The 20,230-nt window shown below is 38.1% G+C and overlaps 1 long non-coding RNA gene across 4 annotated transcripts; it reads left to right on the top strand.

Annotated features, from left to right (window-relative positions):
* Positions 1 to 6,412: 6,412 nt before the first annotated feature.
* On the top strand, positions 6,413 to 11,953 carry LOC113300223. Of its 4 annotated transcripts, none has more exons than XR_003335624.1 (8): positions 6,413 to 6,580; positions 6,766 to 6,819; positions 7,341 to 8,693; positions 8,775 to 9,248; positions 10,159 to 10,268; positions 11,014 to 11,106; positions 11,184 to 11,313; positions 11,503 to 11,953. It is a non-coding gene; the product is annotated as an uncharacterized LOC113300223 (long non-coding RNA). The 4 variants fall into 4 exon arrangements; XR_003335623.1 differs by having other exon boundaries at positions 10,159 to 10,276; positions 11,506 to 11,953; XR_003335621.1 differs by having other exon boundaries at positions 10,159 to 10,276.
* Positions 11,954 to 20,230: the final 8,277 nt, after the last annotated feature.

Here is a 20,230-nt window from a genome sequence, read left to right as displayed (position 1 = left end):
GTTTGGAGCTAAAGAGCGATCATAATGAATCAAGGCCTACTCCTGTTCATCGTGTTTTTCCTTCACTCTTACCAAAAGACGAGATTGTGCGCAACGCAAGAAAGCGTGTTAATGTCAAAAAAACTTTTTAAGCAACACGAGCAGCTAGAAAAAGCCGGTGCATCACAAGAGATTCTTGACGGAATTAACAAGGCCATAGACATGGAATTCGAACGTCGTTTTGATGTTGATGATTCCGAGGTTGACAGTGATTCCGATGAAGATGAACAATCTTTTGAAAGTCCTTTCAATAATGATACGATTATTCCAACTCCGGATCATAATAACGATCACTCGCCTATTCAAAAGGAGGAGAACGGATATGACATAACTGTTGTTATCAATGGTGTAGCGTACAAAAGTGAAGATTTTAGGATTCGCACCAATGAACTAGACTTTTTGGGAGAGGATTCTGATTCCGATGACGAGGTTGCTGAAGAGATAGAGATTGAGAATGAAACCAAATTGATTGAAGTCGTGGAAGACCCAATTGTGCTTGCCAAGGATTATAATGATGCTGAGATTTCGGTTGAAGTAGAAATTAAGAGTTCAATAGAGGACCACGATATACTTGAGGTAAATAATTCACTAGAGATAAAAGATGAGGATATCGACAAGGTTTGTCTAATCCCTTTACATAATTCTATATATGTTGATCCTTTCAATACAATTGAAATAGCTTCTGAAAGAGTTGTTAACCTGACTTTTAGGAAAATACCTCACTTAGGATTGGAGTTATGTGCTTCCAAAGTTTTAATGGATTATTTTTCTCCTAAGTATCCACCACCTGATGAGTTTGATTTTAGTATTGAGCAGGTTCACCAAGCTGAGGAACCTTTTAAAGTTCCGGAATTCTATGTTCTCTATCCACTTCCGAGTGTATAAAGGACTAAGTGTGGGGGAAACGTAAATAAAGTGATAACTTCTATATTTATTTCTTGTGCTAATCATTGTGTGAAGTTGTTACTAGTATTGCAGATTGCGGTCTGGGAGGACTACCAGATTTTCAGATTGTTGGTATATGGCCGATAACAAGAAAGTCAGGCTGAGGGCGTTAAACTAAGCGCTGCATGGGAGGCAACCCATAGGTTTTGTATTTTCTATCCTTTTGTTTTTATTTTTCTTCTTTTGCATAACATATTAGGATTTCCCAACTTGACTTTACTTAGGATGAGTCAATTATATTGAGGACAATGTAAATTTTAAGTGTGGGAGAGTTTTTTTCATATAGAGTTTTCAACCTTTTTGAGTCAAATTTTCAATTTATTTGTATATATTTGATTAAAACCTCCAGCTTGTAAACATTTTAGAGTCACTAGCATACTTCTAGGTATGTTTACATAGAGAATTCTGACTGACATAACTGAACTTGGAAGTCTTAGGGAACTACATTCGGATTTCTTACTTGTTAGAGTGTTAAATAATGGATTTAATCATGCCGGTGATGCAAATGAGGTGCTGGTAGAAATGCATTATTAGAGTTGCTGATCAATCATTAGTGGAGACTACCTATTTTCAAATCAACATAGGCACCATACCATATTTTTTTTGTGGTTGACTAAAAAGCTTTCTTTTGAGTGTGTGTCATCGTACGTTAATTCTGGGTAGAATGGTGAGATACCCAACCTCCCACCAATAGAAGCACTACTCTTTGATCTCTTGAATGCTAATTTTGTTAATCATGAGGGTGACGTCTATAGATGAAAACCACCTTCTTGTAGTTTGATTTGCAGTTAGCACCATTCTCTCTCTCTCACCAACAACAGATCCATAGAAACACCATCATCATCAACAAGGGGGCGACATCAAAATCTACAAGGAAAGTTGAAGACGTTTGAGGTTTACAAGCAACAATACAAGGAAGAACAAATTTCATATCCGAGTAAAGCAACATACAAGTTGATGTACATTGAGCCTTAAAAGAAGACACATTGGCGTCACATGGGTCCACTGCAGTCCCAGCCAATCATAAGCCGTATTCATCATATTACGAAGTCCCCTGTCGCACAGAATTAGCAGCATATGTTTCCCAATATTTCAAAACTGTGCTAACCGACCTTGTATCCTTATCAAATAATGAATTCTCGGGGGAATATGGTCGGTGCAAAATCCTATACCTGCACCTTGGAAAAACAACTTTTTGGGAGAAAAAAATACAGAAAAGAATAGAGAGGAAAGGTTTTATTTCATATCTAGGGTTTACCCCTTTAGGGGTAACCAAGTTTTCATCTTCTAATTCTTTTTCGATATATTTTTTATGGGTTTTAGTAAATCCATGTGTAGCTGAATTTTTATTGATTAGGGATGATTTTAAAGTCCTGATTAATGGAATTTTAATTCTTTTCCAGGTTTATTTTGAGTTTAATTTAACGTCGATTGTCTCTATTATTTTTATCGTCTAAGATTACTATTGAGTTATTCAATTGGCCATTTGAATTAACCTGATAGTAATTCTTCTACTAGTATTGGGGTTGGTGATACGTGTAATAGTCACTCAATTCCATAGACAAGTAGTAAATCGCAAAAGCTGACAGAGGGATTCTGTTAAGAAGTTGTGCATAGAGATGACACTAGTAAGCAGACCGAGCTTATGTGTCTGATGCTAGGATCAACCTAATTCACAAAACATAATGCATTCGATGGGTTACACCTTACGAGCTTATTCATGGTGGCTCAGATGGATATAATATGGTAGTCGAGCACTTCTGTATCCAGTGGAAACAGGAATTCCGGGGTTAGCAGAGCTTATTACTATTCTACGGTTGGTGATAATAGAAATTTTTTACAAGAAATAAACAAGTACTTTTATTAAGTTTCTGTTCAGTGGCGATGAATGATTCCCTAATCATCTTTGCTTTCTTATTATATTTTTATTTTACTTTCATCAAATCAATCCCCCTTTTTACTTTATTTTGCTGATCAAATAACCTATAAATTACACAACTCTCTATGGGAACGATCTCTTACTACTGCTATATTACCAGTTAATTAGTGGGAAATATCTTTATTAATTTGTTGTGTAAACGACGCGCATACAACAGTTTGCGAGTTCGGAATTGTCGACATCCATATATACGATTAGGTGTGGATTTGCGAGTTCGGAATTGCGCAACCATATTATACATTGTTTGAAGAAGGAGTTTGTTTATATACATGTTTGTTTATTACAGTGACTTGGTCACTTTTTAATGTTTGGGAAAACATGTATTGTTTTCCATGTCTTGCCATGATTTCTTGAAAGTTAAATGTTATTCCTACTGGGCACCCCTTTTAGGGATGATGTGCTCACCCATTCCCATCTTTAGTTTCAGAGACAGATCAGAGTTGCGCAGCGAAAGCTTCAAGGGTTGATTCTGTTAGTTGATTAACTTCTGCTACTATGTTTATTATGTTGTAGATACATAGTTTGAAAACCAATACACTATTATATATGTATCATATGAGAGGAATTCATGTATTTATTGTCAGAGAGGGTTTAGTTTTGGGTTAATCTTATTTTAGAACTTTTAATTATCGCTTAATTAGGAGTTTTATATCCTTGATGCCCCAGATTATAGAATGTTAGTCTAGATTTCTAAGTAGGTGGACTTAGGGGCGTTACAGTGTTTGTATCAGAGCTCACTATTAGATCTTACATGGGAATATGATAGAAATAGCCAGTGCCAGTTAGTGAAATATATTAGTTTAGAACTGGGTTGGGGTTGTGAGATAAATCTTAATCACTAAAAGCTATTAATAATTAAAAGATTTAGTTGATTGATTGATTTGTTTGTTTGGTTGTTTGTGTATGTAATGATGTGAAAATTGTAGGGTATACCAATAACTTTAACTAATACAGATTAGAGAGTAATTAGTCTAAAAAATATGAACAAGTACACAAACCAATACTAAAAATAGTGAGATTAATATTATTGATAAATCTTGAAAGTCACGTAGAAACTGAGTACCTTAACTTATATGTAGAATCAACAGTTATAACTGCATAAGTGTTAGTAATATGTTTGGGTCTCAATAATAATTGAAAGAGTAGTTAGAATAATAGTTCGACCATCAATATAAAAATATTATAATAGTAATTATAAATGCAAATAACAGTAATAATAATTTTAATAAAGTAGTGTTAGCATTTATCAATTAGTACCATGTTGAACCTAACGTAACTAAAATTTCAATAAGGATATATAACAATAAAATAAATAAATAAATAAATATATATATAAAATAAATAGTTATGATTAAATAATTATGGAAAATTATTAATATTTATTTACGGTTAGGTTTTATTAATTAAACTAATTGCAAATTAGAAAAATATGTTTGCGTTTAAACTAGATAGTTAACATAATTTTGAGGGAGGATCCTCTCACACCCTTCTTTTCACACTATCTCACACGTTAAGAGACATTTTCTTAACCAAAATCAAATGGTAACGTATTTGAAGCTAATATTTTGGAAATATGCTCGTCTTACAAAGCACTACATACCCACAAAAAATGAGCTCATTCCGAAATACTAAACCTCACCATCCACTAATCTTAATTTTAACGGTTGGGAATTAGTCGACTTTCGACGGTCAATTTTCAAAGTAGTAGATGGTGGAGCTATATGTTTCAGAATCATCTCATTTTTTGTGGATATGTAGATCTTTGTAAGACGAACATATTTCGAAAATATTAGCTTCAAATACGTTACCGTTTAATTTTGGTTAAGAAAAATGTCTCCAAACGTGTAAGATAGTGTGAAAACTGATGATATCTTCTTCATCCGATATCCGATTGACACATTCGAGTATTCCATTCCGCGTAACTTTTCGAGATCTATCTAGCAGTACTAATTTCGTATCTAGATCGTTGTTAGATTAATTTATATTAATTAACGTTCGTGTTAAACTAATCGAGTCCCTAGCGGCTAAATCGTATCTTGATCGTCTCTTGACCAGTCTAATAGCGTTGACGAGCTTGAGGGTCCTTACAAAGGCCATGTGAAGTTATATTTTTTATGATTTTCAAAAATATCTCCACCTGGGTAATATTTATCCTGAAGAGATTTTGCCATAATACTGGATTTATCTATACACAGTTTCCTTGCAAACTTCACAAGAAGTGCCCTATTAAAAGTTTGCTTACCACGAAATCCCAAGCCTTCTTCCTTTTTGGTTTTACTATTTCTTTTCCAGATAACTATACGCCTTCCTCTATTTGTTTTTGTTTTTTTTTATTTCTACAGAAAGCTTGCTGAGATGAATTCATCTTATTTATTGTAATATCAAGCAGTTTAAAACTAGACATGTGATGAATATGAATAACATAGTTACATTTATGATCATTACACTTCTCGCTTCGACATATTGCTTGCATTCCACTTGGAGTATTTGGTGTCCATTTTATCAATAAGAACATAAAAAGGAATTTGCTTACTTCTGCCAAAAAAAAGAAAGGAACACCAACGTATTTCTCTTCTTTAATGTCAAAAATGCCTGACTTGTGGAATTCTACAAATATCTTGACAATCAGCTAGATCCAAGTTACCACTAAAGTAGACTGCAAATTTACTAAAATTTATAAGCTGACCTGAACAAGAGTTGAAGTCATTAATAACTTGAAGAAGCTTTTGTCTGTCTGAGTGAGATTTGCCTTACAGAAAAGAGACAATCATCCACGAAAATAAGATGAATAATCTTAGATGTTGAACGTGAAATCTTCACACCAATGAGCTGATCAGTTATTTCACAATGAGCTAAATCTGGAAAATGATTCCATAGCTAAAAAAAGTGGGTCATCTTTCTGTATCCCACGAGTTAGATGGAATGCTTTAGAAGGAGAGCCATTGACCAAAAGATCGAGTTGGGTTGTACTTATGCACTGAGAAACAAGATGACTGAATTTACTACCTAAACCAAACCTCTTAAGAATATCAATAAGAAAACACCGTTCCAGCCTATCGAATGCTTTGGACATGTCCACTTTTAGAGCCAAATTACCACATTTTTCTTCTTTTTTCTTCATTGCTTGAACAATTTCTAGGACTAAACAAACATTCTCAGATATCAACCTTCGTGGAACATAAGCTGCATAAAAATGAGTAAAAATTAACACAGGAGGGTATTTTTATCTGTTTTATATTTTTAAATACCAAAGGACTAAACACACATGAGACCCCCTAAAAAAGGAACAAACAATATTTTTTCCAAAAAAAGAAAGAAAAGGCTAGTGTTAGGCCTTAGGCTTGGGGTGATAGGATAGGACCATAGCATCCAAAGCCCACTTTAACTCTGGGACGAAATAGTGCCACTTATGGGTGTTTACGGCTTCCTACGCATACCAATAAACCCTAACCCCTTGTAACTTTTGCTCATAAAGAGAATCATTTCTTGCCGCCGCTTCTTCTCTGCTTCACTCGGGTTCTTTCGATGTCTCCAATTTTCTTCCTTTTCCTCTTGATTCCACCACCACCATCCCAAGACTCTCTCGATCTGACTCTCAAAAGAGATCTGAAATTTGTCTAGGATAAAGAAAACAAAGGTGTATTGTACCAGCTTGGGGTAAGCTTCTTTCCTGTTTGTCCCTTCGGATGTAATTCCAGGGTTTATAAACAAATTGATGATTTCTAAACAAATTTTTGCGGGTTTTAGTTTTTGGATTGTGTTTCGGGTGTTCATTTCGAATTATTACTAATTAACCCTAATAATTAGAAACTAATTTGTCTGTCTCTAAACATATTTTGCAGGTAAGAACAAGTATGTCAGGATGAAAGTACTTCTGCCGCGCCACGGACGATAAGGTAGTCAGTGTTATCCTTCTCATTATTTGATGTTTGTTTTAGTGGATTTTGTAAAACGTCTGTTTCTCCCCATTGTTGATGCGAATTGGAATTATTGAAATCACAAAGACTGTCCACAAAATTGCACTCGATATTTGTATCTGTGCGAAGTGCACTGATATGCTTTCGTTATATTTGAGGTGTACTACTTTTTGTAGGAATTCCTCGCCGAGTTTGTAGTATGTAGTTTCTGATGCGATATCACATGTATGTTAATTTTCTACCGTTGTAAAGAGAACAATAAAACATACATCTGAATTTTTGTTGTTGCTGAAGGAAATACAACCATACATGTTTGAGAAAACTTTTTCCAAACTTAAAATATCAACTTTCAAATTTTTCTGCTTGTTGAATGCTATAATACGTAGGAACACTAAAATTTCTTCTCGGAGTAATAGAAAAAACCTTTTACTGATAATGTTCATCTGGTTCTTATTGTTATGTATATAAGCTAATTATTTTATAAATTGGTGATGACTTAGGAGTATGCCAGTCTTTAAAGGAGAGGGTTATGCGGTTCATGAGGATCTTCTAAAGAGTAAAAATTCTCAAAGACACCAAATACAGCAACATGGATGAAAACACTAGAGAAGTTGCAAAGCGTATTGGATCCAAAATCTAAAATGATGACCTCAAGACCTATTTTGGGAATGCCACAGAGAATTGGCAGATTGAGTACCTATTTGAGTGCAGTCAGATCACAATTACTGTACCAGCTATAAAAGGGATAGAGAATGTACTAGTGCTTAGTGCTCTGCTCAAGCAAATTACATTAAGATTTAGGTAAAGGAAAATTGTGGTCTCTGCTCTGCACAAGTTGACAGGATTTGGGCCGGAAAAGTTGATTCACAATACTTACTGGCTCTTAATGAATCTCAAAGGCAGTGGTATTGGGTACTATATCTGCAGTGTATTGTAACCACAGGTCAACTGTGAAACTTGTTTGGGGTCCACCTGCGACAGGAAAAACCAAAATCATCAGTATATTACTGCATAGCTTGCTAAGTATGAATTGCAGAACACCTGCTTGTGCCCCAAAAAAACAGTGCCGCTGCTGAACATGCGCCTCATATATTAAACCTTCACAAAGATGCTCGCGGATTGAAGTTATGTGATGATCTTGGAAAGATTTATGTGGATCATCGTGAGGACAGTCTTCTCGAGTGTTTTGCTCCATTAACTGGTTGGAAGAAACATTTCAATTCCATGGTATTTTATTGAAAATTGTGCATCTCGGAATCGTTTACCTTTGGAGAATGAAGTAATTACAGAGGTTCATGTACAAGTTTGCAAAAGACCGATTGAGAGCTTTTAGATGTACCCGTCAAGAGAAGCATCAGAGTATTATGCATCCATCTCCCTAAAAGACTTATTTTGCCAGAGAATCTTGAAAAGATGGTTACTCGTTGTGGTTTGCTTGAATCTTTTGAAATTTTGCTCTCTCAAAGTCGGGTAACTGACAAGGAATTGGAGGAACTCTTTGCACGACAAGAAAATTATTCCAAGGAGGCACAAGGAAGTCGGGCATCGAATGAGGATTGAAAGTGCAGGTCCTAAGATATGTCAGTCATTCTCTTGCTGATCGCCTTCCAAGTTCCACCAACAGAAGTTTCTTAACAGAGTTCTGTTTGAAAAATTCATCCCTCATTTTGTCCACAGTGTCAAGCTCATATAATCTGCATGAGGTAGACCTAGAACCACTGGATTTGTTGGTAGTTGATGAAGCTGCTCAGTTGAAAGAGTGTGAATCAGTGATTCCCGTGCAGCTTGAAGCTATAAAACACGCTGTCCTAATTGGCGATGAGTGCCATCCACAAGCTAGGATCAAAAGCAGGGTAAGTATAGCATCAATTTCTTTTTCTTCATTTTAACATGATGTTTTGTTCTTAATCATTTTCAATGCATTGTAATCTAAGGTATCTGACGAAGCTGGCTTTGGAAGAAGTCTATTTGGAAGGTTGGGTTTGTTTGGACATTTGGAGGACCTTCCCAACATGCAGTACAGAATGCATCCTAAAATAAGCTCTTTCCCAAACCACAAATTTTATAAAGACCAGATTAGAGATGTTTGAAGTGTTCTTTGAGAAAATCTTCAATGTTTATCTACCAGGACCTATGTTTGGTCCCTACTCATTCAGAAAGTGAACAACCAATAGCACTAGGTGAAAGAGTGTTGATTTTGTTTTTACAGAGAGAAAAATTGAAAAACCCACTTGAATATACATTCTCTCTACTAGTGCTATTGGTTGTTCACTTGCTCGAATGCTAATGCACAAGATGAAAAGACCCATGTTTCTAATGAAGGGAGGAGCTAGATGAAGCTGGGCATAGTATGAAAAATATGGTTGAAGTGGCAGTTGTAACGGCAATAGTGCGAAACCTTTATAAAGGTATGCTCAATGTGTTTTTTGTGAAATGTAGGAGATTTGAGATTTCTATAGATGCTAATTTTGATTTAACATATTTCGGTCTGTGTTAATTTGTTGCATATTAACATTCCAGGCACTGCCTTTGGACTAATCCTATCGTGCATGTATTGCTTTTTATCTTACTGTAACCTTACCCTACTTCTTTAGCTTCATGCCATAGATCACTTAGCGTTCACCTAGATTCTAGGCTTTGACATTTTCTACTTTAGTTCCCTCCATTGCGGGGAGCAGTGCTGACTGCTGAGTCTTTTAGCCATTATTTTAAAATAAAGCTGGTTCTGGTTATCAATTCTTATCTTAGTCCAAATTTTTTGATCATTCAGATTAGAGATAGCAAAACAAGTCAGATCAAGCAGGGACTTTTGAATTTCGTTCAAAACGAGTCCAATCATCCTAGTCTTTTAATCTTTTAGTTTTTACTGTCTGTCATCTCAAATGGCAATGGGTGAATTCTGAGTTACTGAACCAATACATTTACGTCTTAAGCTTGATGGTTGGGTTCATACTATATCTTGTTTTAGTCCTGGCATATTTTCAGCCATAATGTTTATATAAAGAGGCAGCTTTTGTTTTTAGTTAAGTTTGAAATCTTCATGAACAACTTCTGTTTATTGGTAGAACTGCTTTTTGGTTTAGATCATGGAGCCACCAGGCCCACCACCATCTGCTTCTTCAGAGCTGTATATTCTGTCTTTCTCATAATCACTTGGGAGAATTGCTTTTTGGGTTTGACTAGTTCATATGGGAGTCTTAACTTAGTATGCTGTGCTTAGTTCTTCAATAGAACGCCAAGCCCCCCCCTGCTTTGTTGATACTTTTTTTTTCGTACTGTTGGCTCATAATCACTTTTCATCATTCCATCTGGTTGCAGGAACGAATAGCCGATTTTTGAAGTTCCGGTAGGCATATATTCACTGGCCCGCACCGAGTCAGACTTTATATGTATGTGGCTGGGAGCAAATGTCATGCTAGAATACACAGGTGAAGAGGTCCGTTGGTTGAGAATTTTTTCTTTTAGTAGTACTGCAGTACCAGTATTCAGGATAAGAACACAAAACTGTTCTTTTTGACATGATGCCACTCTTCTGGACCCTTAGACACGTAAATGTTAGCATGTCCTCGAGGAAACATTCTTACAAGAACTTGGCTTTGGTTTGTATTTTATGGGAAACGTTTTAAAAGACATGTTAGTCTCCTCTGATGGTTATGGGTCATCAATGAATCTCGTTTAAACTGTCAAAGAGCTAATTGGCTATGCATATTTCAGTGCTCCGTAATCTGTATTAGGTGGATGAGAAGGAGAACTGTTGATTCCCATTACTCAGTTCTTCAGCTAGATAATCTTGATACTCACTGATTTACATTATCTAGGAACACAAATCAAGGGAATGTAAGTGATTTGCTTAGGCAATGTTCATTAGTACTGAGCAGGTGTGGAATTTGATGGAACTATAGTAAGTTGAAGTGAAAAAAGAAAACGAAAAAAGAAGGCGCGTTTCTGGTCTTAGGCAACAGTTATAGCTGGCTTAGTAAAACACATAAGGGAACACCCCACGTGATCCCCTTAATCTATATTATTCTTTCACCCTTTAAATTCACTGCACTTCATAACGATGATCATATCAGTATTGAGCTACAGTCACCTGTTTTATCGCAGAATTACAACCCACTATATTGGTATCAATCAAAATCAAGGAATACTAACTTCTAGGATGATTTTTGGCAGGCCAGTGCTCTTCTACAAAAGAAGCTTGATGCAAGCTTAGGGGTCCTTATTGGTGATCTACAATTCTTAAGAGACCAAGTGACGATAACACAGGTATATCTCTAACTTCCAACTTTCTTTATCCTATTTTATTTGAACTTTTCGCTAACCATCAATTGCTGCTGTACCAGATCACTATCGCTCGGGTGTACAACTGGGATGCTCACCAGCGCAGAAGTAAGCAAGTTGCTGCAACTGCTGTGAAAGACTCCTGAAGGCTTTTTATTATTGCATGGCCTTTTCCTAGTTACCCTAGTCAGAGTATGTTGTTCAATTTGCACTTTTTGTCTTCTTCTTTTTTTTTCTCTACATAGTCAAGAGGGCAGTAATATATGATACTTTTCCATGGAAATTCGTGTTTGATTTTGGACATGTGTCTTAATTTTGGTGAAATCTGAATGTCGAACCTAACTAGGCTGTGTTCTTATTACAGTTTTTTTTTTATATTAGTAGGCGAGGAATTCGGTGGCGATCAAATCCGAAGCTTCGCTCTTGAAAGCAATAGTTTTCATGTCTCACTCGGAGACATTATTGGCATCGGGGTCTGATGTTTACAAGATCTGGACAGTTTTGCAAAGTCGTACTTTTTGCCAACATTGCCAACAAGATTCGAGTTTCAACTCCAATAACCAGATAAATACACTAGCGACCAGATGGTGTACAACTCAAGTTAAAGCGTTTACGGTATTGTTTGATTATTTTATATTATACTGTTTAATCTTGAATATCATATGCAACTGTTAATCTATATATATATAAGTAAACCCTGGAAGATGGTGGGAATATAATTTTAAAAAAGGGCATATACACAACCAGCAGTATTTCTGTTGTATAATCTATATACGTGCGTGCCACTCTATATATATATATGGATATACGAGTAATATATTGAATCGTGTAAAGTTGTCTTAAACACTTTTAATTGAATAGGATTAATAACTAATATTGTTGCTCTTAGTCAATTTAAATCCATGGAACGCCGGCCCCATGTAATGACACAACAAAAAGTCTATGATCCCCAAGGTCTATATATATAGATAGATACACTTGTATCGTAGGAATTACACAACCAAAAATTTAGACAAGATCATCATCATTTTAGTAATAACAAGATCAATGGGGAGTAAGATCGCAAAGAGTTTTTTGTGTGTTTCTTTTGTTCAGTCAATTCAGTGCGTTAGTGGGTTCGGCCAGTGCTGCGATAATCTTGCTTGCAAGATAGTAGATGAAAGCCTTAATTTGTTCAGATGTAAAACATGTAAGTGGGAGAATGAGACGTGTGTGGACCACCCGTGCTGTGGTACACTTCAGTGCAGGCTAATAATTGGTTCGGCTTCCGTGACATGTAACGGACCACCATGTCTGAAAGAGAATGGGGTGTGTGGTGACGGGCCGAGCGGCTGCTGTGGTGAGCTTACTTGCCGGGGGGACGATGCTAGTGATGCTCTTGCATGTAGACCATGTTTGAAATCGGGCCAACCTTGTGAATGGGCCACGTGTTGTGATGGATTTAAGTGCGATTGTCCACGTGGTAATTGTAAAGACGGGGTTGGGTGTGTTAAAATAAGTAAGGATGGCGTTGAATGGATTTATTAGCGGGTTTATTTATAAATTTATTTAGTCCTTGTTGTTGTGTGTTATTTCTTCAGCAACAACAAGATCATTCTGAGGTGTTATATATATATATATATATATATATATTGATTGGCCAAAAACTAGGTGTTCAAAAAAAAACTACATGTGGTCAAGTGAGATCACATATTAGTACTTGGTCCATCGATATATATATATGCAGCTCGATCATCATTTTCTTTCAAATCTTTGTGTGCTTTGCTTTGTAATATCCGTTTGAAGATATTATTATGAGCCCCATAATCATTGTTTTGATGTAGCTTTTATTAAGACCATCAATTGATGAAATGTTTGGCAAAGGAAAACAAGCTGTCAACGATACACATTAAAACTGCTGCCAAGCTGGTCATACAATATGTTGCTGGAGATACCTTGCTCGTTCAATGAGAGAATAGGAATATAATAAAAGAGATAAAACATCTAACATCGTTTTGTTAATAGGGATGATAATCAAGTAGCCGATGCAAAGCTAAGTGTCGGAGAGAAAGCTTCAAATGTTGAAGCATGTGATAACTATAGTACTGGATATAGTCTTTTAGAGCAACCACAGTCACGGTCAAATTTGGGGACTAAACTCAAATTTGGTCTCAAAATATGCCGCAACGGAAGGGACCAAACCCAAATTTGATCGCCAAAATTAGGGTTTGAGACCAAATGTGGTCGTTACCCAGACTAAACGAAATATAGTGGGACGGAAGTATTAATAGCGTATGAAAGCAGACGAGATTTTAGTGACCGTATGAAATCAGACGGAAGTATAATTAACGTATGAATCAGGCGCATCTATAAACTCCGCCTAACCAAACGCATGTAATACATACGCCCCAACACAGACGTAGTTATATTGTACGCCCCAATGGGACGTTGGTATATTTTACGTCCCAATGGGACGTTGCTTTAATGTACGCCCCAATGGGACGTTGGTATATTCACTCGTTTAGTGGGCTAATACGTTATTAGAAGAAGATTAGTGGGCTAATACGTTATTAGAAGAAGATTAGTGGCTAATATTTATGTAAATTCACTAATCAGGCGGTCATTAAAAGTGCGCCTGAATCAGGCGGTCATTGAAAGTGCGCCTGAAATCAGGCGATCATTAAAAGTGCGCCTGAATTAGACGGACATTAAAAGTGCGTCTGAATCAGGCGCACATTAAAAGTGCGCCTGATATCAGACGGTCATTAAAAGTGCGCCTGAATGAGGCGGACATTAAAAATGCGCCTGAATGAGACGGTCATTAAAAGCGCGCCTGAACTGGGACGGTCATTAAAAGTGTGCCTGAACTGGGGCGTTTGTTATACTTCCGCCTGACTAAAAATAGTCTTCCACGACTGTGGTTGCTCAGTGTAAAATGCCAACTTTTTTTAGCTTTTGGTCTGCTATTTGGCATTTGGTCGACTCCATAACTGTGGATGCTCTTAGCGAAAGACGTCCTTCAAAACACTACTTGATGGATAATCAATAAAATTCTTATTTTATCACAAAAGAAAAGGAACAGGAGCAGGTTTGGAAAGTCCTGCTTTTTAGGAAAATCGTCAACTCCAATAACCTGATCTGAATACCCTGCAACTCGAGTTGGCACGTTTACAGTACGTATTGTTCGATTACCATATGCACTTTTAACCAAGGATAAGTAAAAGATGGAGGGAATATAATTTAAAAAGGGTATATCACACAACTCATATTTTCAGTAATTAATTTTAAGGTTTTATATTTTTCATTCATTAACTACCTTGTTCTTGGAAAAAAAGAGAAATAATTAATAAGGAACGCGAAATTGGGATATAGGAAAAGGACAAAAAATAGATCCAAATATCAATTCAGGGTCACCCCTTATCTAAGTATTTTTCTAAATCCTAATATACCCCTCACTAATCAGGATTAGTGATTAATAATAATTAGTAAAATCTTAAGATTTTTGATAAGTGATTAGTGATTATATTTGAGTGAGGTGAGAGTAGAAGGAGGGAAAAAATTTGAGAGGGAAATTATTTAGGTGAAAATGGAGGAGGATTGTGAAGAGAAAATTGCTGCTAAGAGGTTGAAAATTTGATTTTTTTTGCTTTGAGTCCACCATTTTTGCGGCTGAAAAAGCTTGGTGCCGGCATGGTGTTCAACCAAAAAACCATGCCGGTATTTGTTGGAAAATTTCATAAAAATTTGCCACTATCCCGGGGGGGTCCGAGGAACAAAATTTTTCTGGTTTTGATCTTCAAAACCTATTTTTTCTGGTTGTAATCAGTCCACTTCCGGCACAGTTATCTAATTTTCGAGCATGCCGACACCACTTCCGGCATAGTATTTTGCTTAAATTTCTATGCCGGCACATGATGAAAAGTATCCAGAAAATTGAATTTTTTTTCCACTTGACTACCGGCATTGATAGATTTCTATCGAGCATGCCGGCACTCAGTTCCGGCATTGAATGTTAGTTACCAAGCATGCCGGCACCACTTTCTGGCATGGTCTTCATCAATTCCGGCATGATATTCATCACTTCCGGCGATGTAAAAAAAATTATTTTCGACATGGTCTTCATCACTACCGGCATGGTCTTCATCTATGCCGGCATGGTCTTCATCACTACCGGCATGGTCCTCATCGCTTCCGAATGATTAAAAAAAAATCGTTTTCAAGGGAGTGGGGAAAACTCTAATTTGAAAGAGAGTGGGATAAATGGGGGATATGATTTTGTTTTTTGATTTTAAGTTTTTTGATTTTTATTTTGAGCAAAGGATATTTTAGTACTTTCATACCCAAAAACACCCCTTAGCACACACCATGGGGTTGGGGAAAGTAATCAATATCCCCCAATTATTTGTTTTATCCCCCAATTTCGCGTTCTTAATAAGTGCATGCGACTATGTAGTCTGTAAATACGAAGCATATACCCTATAATTAATCGTGCAAAGTTATCATTGCATTTTTATATTTTTATAATCCATGTGAACGCTCCTTGTAATAAGGCTGTGAAGTAAAAAATTTATGATCCCCTAGCTTTATATGTAGATACACACTTGTAATGTAGGAAACAGTACATCACATTCGTTTCCAAAAAATTTTGACCAGATCATCAGTTTAGTAACAAGATCAGATGGAGATCAGCAAAAATGCAAAGAGTTTTTCGTTGGTGGTGGTTATGATTTCTTATGTTTTGTTTTATTCTGCTAATTCACAAGATCTACCACCGCCACCACCACCACCATGTACGGTGGAGAATGAGTCGTGCACGACGGATAGCCAGTGTTGTAATGGTCTTAGTTGCTATCTTAATGATGATCTTCGATTTCGTTCGGCGAGATGTAGACCAGATACATGTAAGCCAGCGGGTAAGACATGTCTGGAGGACTACCATTGCTGTTCTGGACTTAAGAGCAGGCTAATAAGTGGTTCAGATTTATTGGAATGTAAAGAACTAACATGTACGGAAGAGAATTCGAGCTGTGGTGGGATGATTGATCTAAAATGCTGTAGCGGACTTACTTGCAAGGACACTGGTACTAATACTGATGCTCTTCAATGTAGACCATGTAAGAATTTGGGAGAATTTTGTGTGTCGGGCGACTGTTGCGATGAATTAAAGTGCGACTGTTCAGGTAATAATTGTGAATCTAAGTGTGTTCATGATAATGAGTATAGACGAGGAAAATCCTACAACTACCTCCAAAGAAACACATACACACACCTAATGAAGTAAGCAAGCAAGAGATGCACAAAAACACAAGATATATGTGGTTCGGTATGATTACCTACGTCCACGGGGGTAAGGGATGATCTTTATTACTTGATTCAAGGTTACAAGGAATGTCTCTTCTTACAATCTCACAAGTCTCACTCTCCGGCTCTTAGTATTCTCTCTTTCCTCACTGATCACTTGCCCTCTAGCTCTCTACATGGCCCTCTATTTATAACTACAAGTGATGATACATCCAAGTTACAGTGTAAGTCGCGGCGTATCTTCCTTGATTTCCTTCTCGGGTAGCAGGCGATGTCTTTTCTGAGATGTAGGGCTAGGCCTGGTGATATCTTCTCCCGACATCCATTCATCCGATGTCGATCAGTTAGTGAGTATGGACGATGTCGCCCTTGATATTCTTAGCCGAGTCTTACTTTGACCAGATTCTTCTTATCTTCTCAACTACTTCGTCAATGTATTTATTGCTCTTGTACTCGATGGAAGTCTCTTCTGTCACCTCCGACCTTTACACGTATCGTCTGTACGGGTTTCCTTGGTGTCTCTTTTCTCGCGCCTAGGCCAGGTAGAATGATTTGGTGCTTCACGCCTCATCTGTTGTCGATGCCCCCACTACCTAGGATTGCTCCACCTGGATCTGTGGATTATTTACAGCTACATTTATGCCCCTTCTTTCACTCGTGTGATCGAGACGAGGGGAAGAAACTGCTTCTCCTTCCACGTCCGTTGCCATGTCGTGTTTCACGCCATGATGTTCCCCACTACACTCGTCTTCATGACCTGTTTACCCTCTCTGCCGGTTACAATTGTTGGGACTATAAATTCGAGCCTTAAACCCTTGGCTTTTCACTTTTACTTTCTCCGAAAATTTACATTCTCTCTCCTTAGTTTCTTCTTCCAACTGCTCCTATGATATTCCTTTATCTCCTGATTCTCTGAAAGTTTCAATCATCCTTTGATCCTTCCATTGCTTTCCCCTTGCTGCTGTTGCGATTCTTGCTGCTTTTTATCTTCTTTGGTTTGAAGTTTCTCCCCAACAGTTCTTCCATGGCTTCTTCGACTCCCTCCATGACAGAGAAGAGGTGTGTTAGTTATACCTTTTTTTGAGGATGATGGTGTTCCCATTGATTCTTTGTTTATTGTTGACAACCCTTCACACCATGATCATCATGCCCTTAACTCTATCCTCTCTGATGGTTCTCCTTCATTTGTATGTAGGAATGACAAGAAAGTTGCCAAAGACTTGATTGATGAACAGTTCATCAAGCAGTTGAAGATTGATTTTGATCTTCAGGGTTACGACATCAGACTCTTGTCGGGACAAAGGGGTGTTCTGAAGAGAAGTGATGTTGTGAATTTCCCTCACTCGGACGAGGCGACCGTCATCACCAAAGGTCTATTGGAGCTCGGTCTACGCTTCCCTCTGTACAACCCTAGTCGTCCATTCATGTATGAGGCTCTTTCAAAGCTTCGTCCTCATCGTGCCTTAGCTCAGTGGAATGGTAATACTTTTCGTTTCATAAACGAGTGGGAGAGACGAAGTCGGGGCAGTTGCACTCCTACGGCCTGGTCCACCTATGATCCGTCCGAAGCAGGCGACTATACCCCCGCTAGTTTTGCTGGCAATTATCGGAGTTGGACTTCCACTAATGGTGACCTCGCCGGTTTTGCTGCTAGTCCTCGCCGTAATAAGACTATCCCTGATGGTTTCAAGAAGCTTCTCCTGGATGAGGACCCTGAGGGGAAGACGACTAACAAGCATGCCCGACATACCAGTGATGTGGCTTGGGACCGAGTTCCGCTTGCTATCTACGGTCCTCTTCTTAATGGACAATTTCCTCCTCCAGCCGAGTCCTACCCGTTCTGGGTAGTCAATGTTGATCGAGTAAGTCGCTCCGTATGTTTTAACTTTGTCGGCTCGGGTATCCAGATGGGCCATGTTTTGATTCATTGTTGTTTTGCAGTCTCAGTCTCAAAGTAGTCAGTTTAAAGCTTCGGTTTCCAAGAAGAGGGATAGAGGTCCTAGCACAGGAGTCGAGGGAGAGACAGGGAAGGTAAAAAATATATTGCTCTTCCTTCAGTACATGTACTTTCCCCTATTTGTTGCCTTGAATGGATCTAACGAAGACTCATGTGCAGAAATCGAAAGCTGATGGAAGGGATGTGGAGAATACTCCGGCGACTGAGGGTGAGGACCCCGACGAGCGGCTTCCCTTGTCTCATTTTCTGAGGAAGTTGTCTCAGAAATATTCTGATGTTTCTTCTACCATTGTAGGTGGTAAGACTAGTGGAGGGGATAAAGAATCGAAGGTCGATGAATCTGCCCCAGGGGAAGTTATGCCCCAGCAGTCTATTAGTAGAAGTGTCACTCTTGCTGATGGTGTTGTTCTCCTTGTTTATGATGGTGAGGATGATGACGATATTTTTGAAGAGGAGGATAGTACTGGTGGTGTGGGAGATAAAGAGGATGAGTCTGGTGCTGGTGAAGAAAATGTTACCCCTGAGGGTGTGTTGTTGGAAAAGGTCTCTCCTGTTATTCCTTCCCTGAGCTCGGGTGGGGATACCTTCTTTACTATCTCGGGTCCGATGTGCAATTCTCTCGGGGCTCTCACTTCTCCCGACTTTTCCTCATTGTCTGATGATCAGATGATCAGTGCCGTATCTTTGTACTCTGCCGGTCTAAAGGGAACTTTTGATCAAATGGTGAGTCGTGTTTCTTTATTCATACATTTATAACGTGGAGTGGTTGCTGACGTTCATAGTGTTTTCAGGTCGCCAATAAGGAGTTGTTGGAGGCTTCTCTTCGGTGAAAGGAACTAGCAGAGAAGGAGAGTATTCGTCTCCAATTAAAGAAAGAGCAGGACCGAGCCCGAGAGTTAGAGAAACGACTGGCCGAGACCCAAGGTATTTGTTTAGAACTTAAGTAGCTATGATTGATTTCGTAGTGCCAATATCCTGAACTTAGTATTATCTTGTTAGCCGAGATTTCTAGTATAGATGCCGATGCATCTTCTGAATATCGTTTGTTAAAGAGAAAACTGGATATTGAGCTGAGCCATGTTGAGAATCTCCGCCAAAGAATCGTTAACAAGGATGACAAAATTGATCGTCAAGAAACCGAACTTGAGGAGCTCCGAGAAAAACTATACCACTATGAGACCTTCGAATATGTGCCCGATGAGATAGATGATATGCGGGCGAGTCTTTCCCGTGCTCAAGGTGTTGCCGCCAATAGCGCTCTGTTGGTTGATAATTTGGAGGGCCAGTGTGAACGTTTAAGGCGTCAAAACGTGGATTTGCATGCTGATCGTCAGTACATTTTATAGGAAAAAGATGTTGCTGATAGGTCTAATCAGGAATTACAAGGGAGGCTTCAAACTTTGGGCCAAGTATCCGAAGAGTTGGAATGGGTTCAGGCTCAGTTATTAGGTCTGCAGAAGGCACATGATCGACAGAAGGCCGATTGGAGTGACCATAAGAAATATTGCCCCACAAATGAGTTTAATGAACAACGTTATCATGAGTTAACTTCCAAGATTTCATCTCTTGAGTGTAGTCTACTTAAGTCCGAGGAGACCGTTAAAGTAATTTTTCCTTTGCTAGAAGGTGTTGTAGCCCATATTGTGTTGTGTTTGTTCGTGTTTTGGTGCTATGATGTGGGTGCCCCTGTTACTAATCGTCTTTCTTATTTGTAGCTAAGCAAGGATAAGTGAAGTCGTTGAAGGAGGAATCTCGGTTAAAGGAGAGAGAGACCCAGCTTCAGGCGAGAGAGACCCAACTACTCGGGCAGGTCGCTATTGCCGAGGCGGCATCTCTTCAATTGACTCAGGATCTTGCGACCGAGAAAGAGAA

The sequence above is a fragment of the Papaver somniferum genome, chromosome 7 (assembly GCF_003573695.1).
Source record: "Papaver somniferum cultivar HN1 chromosome 7, ASM357369v1, whole genome shotgun sequence".
NCBI classification, from domain to species: Eukaryota; Viridiplantae; Streptophyta; class Magnoliopsida; order Ranunculales; family Papaveraceae; genus Papaver; species Papaver somniferum.
This window is presented reverse-complemented; position numbering and strand designations above follow the sequence as displayed.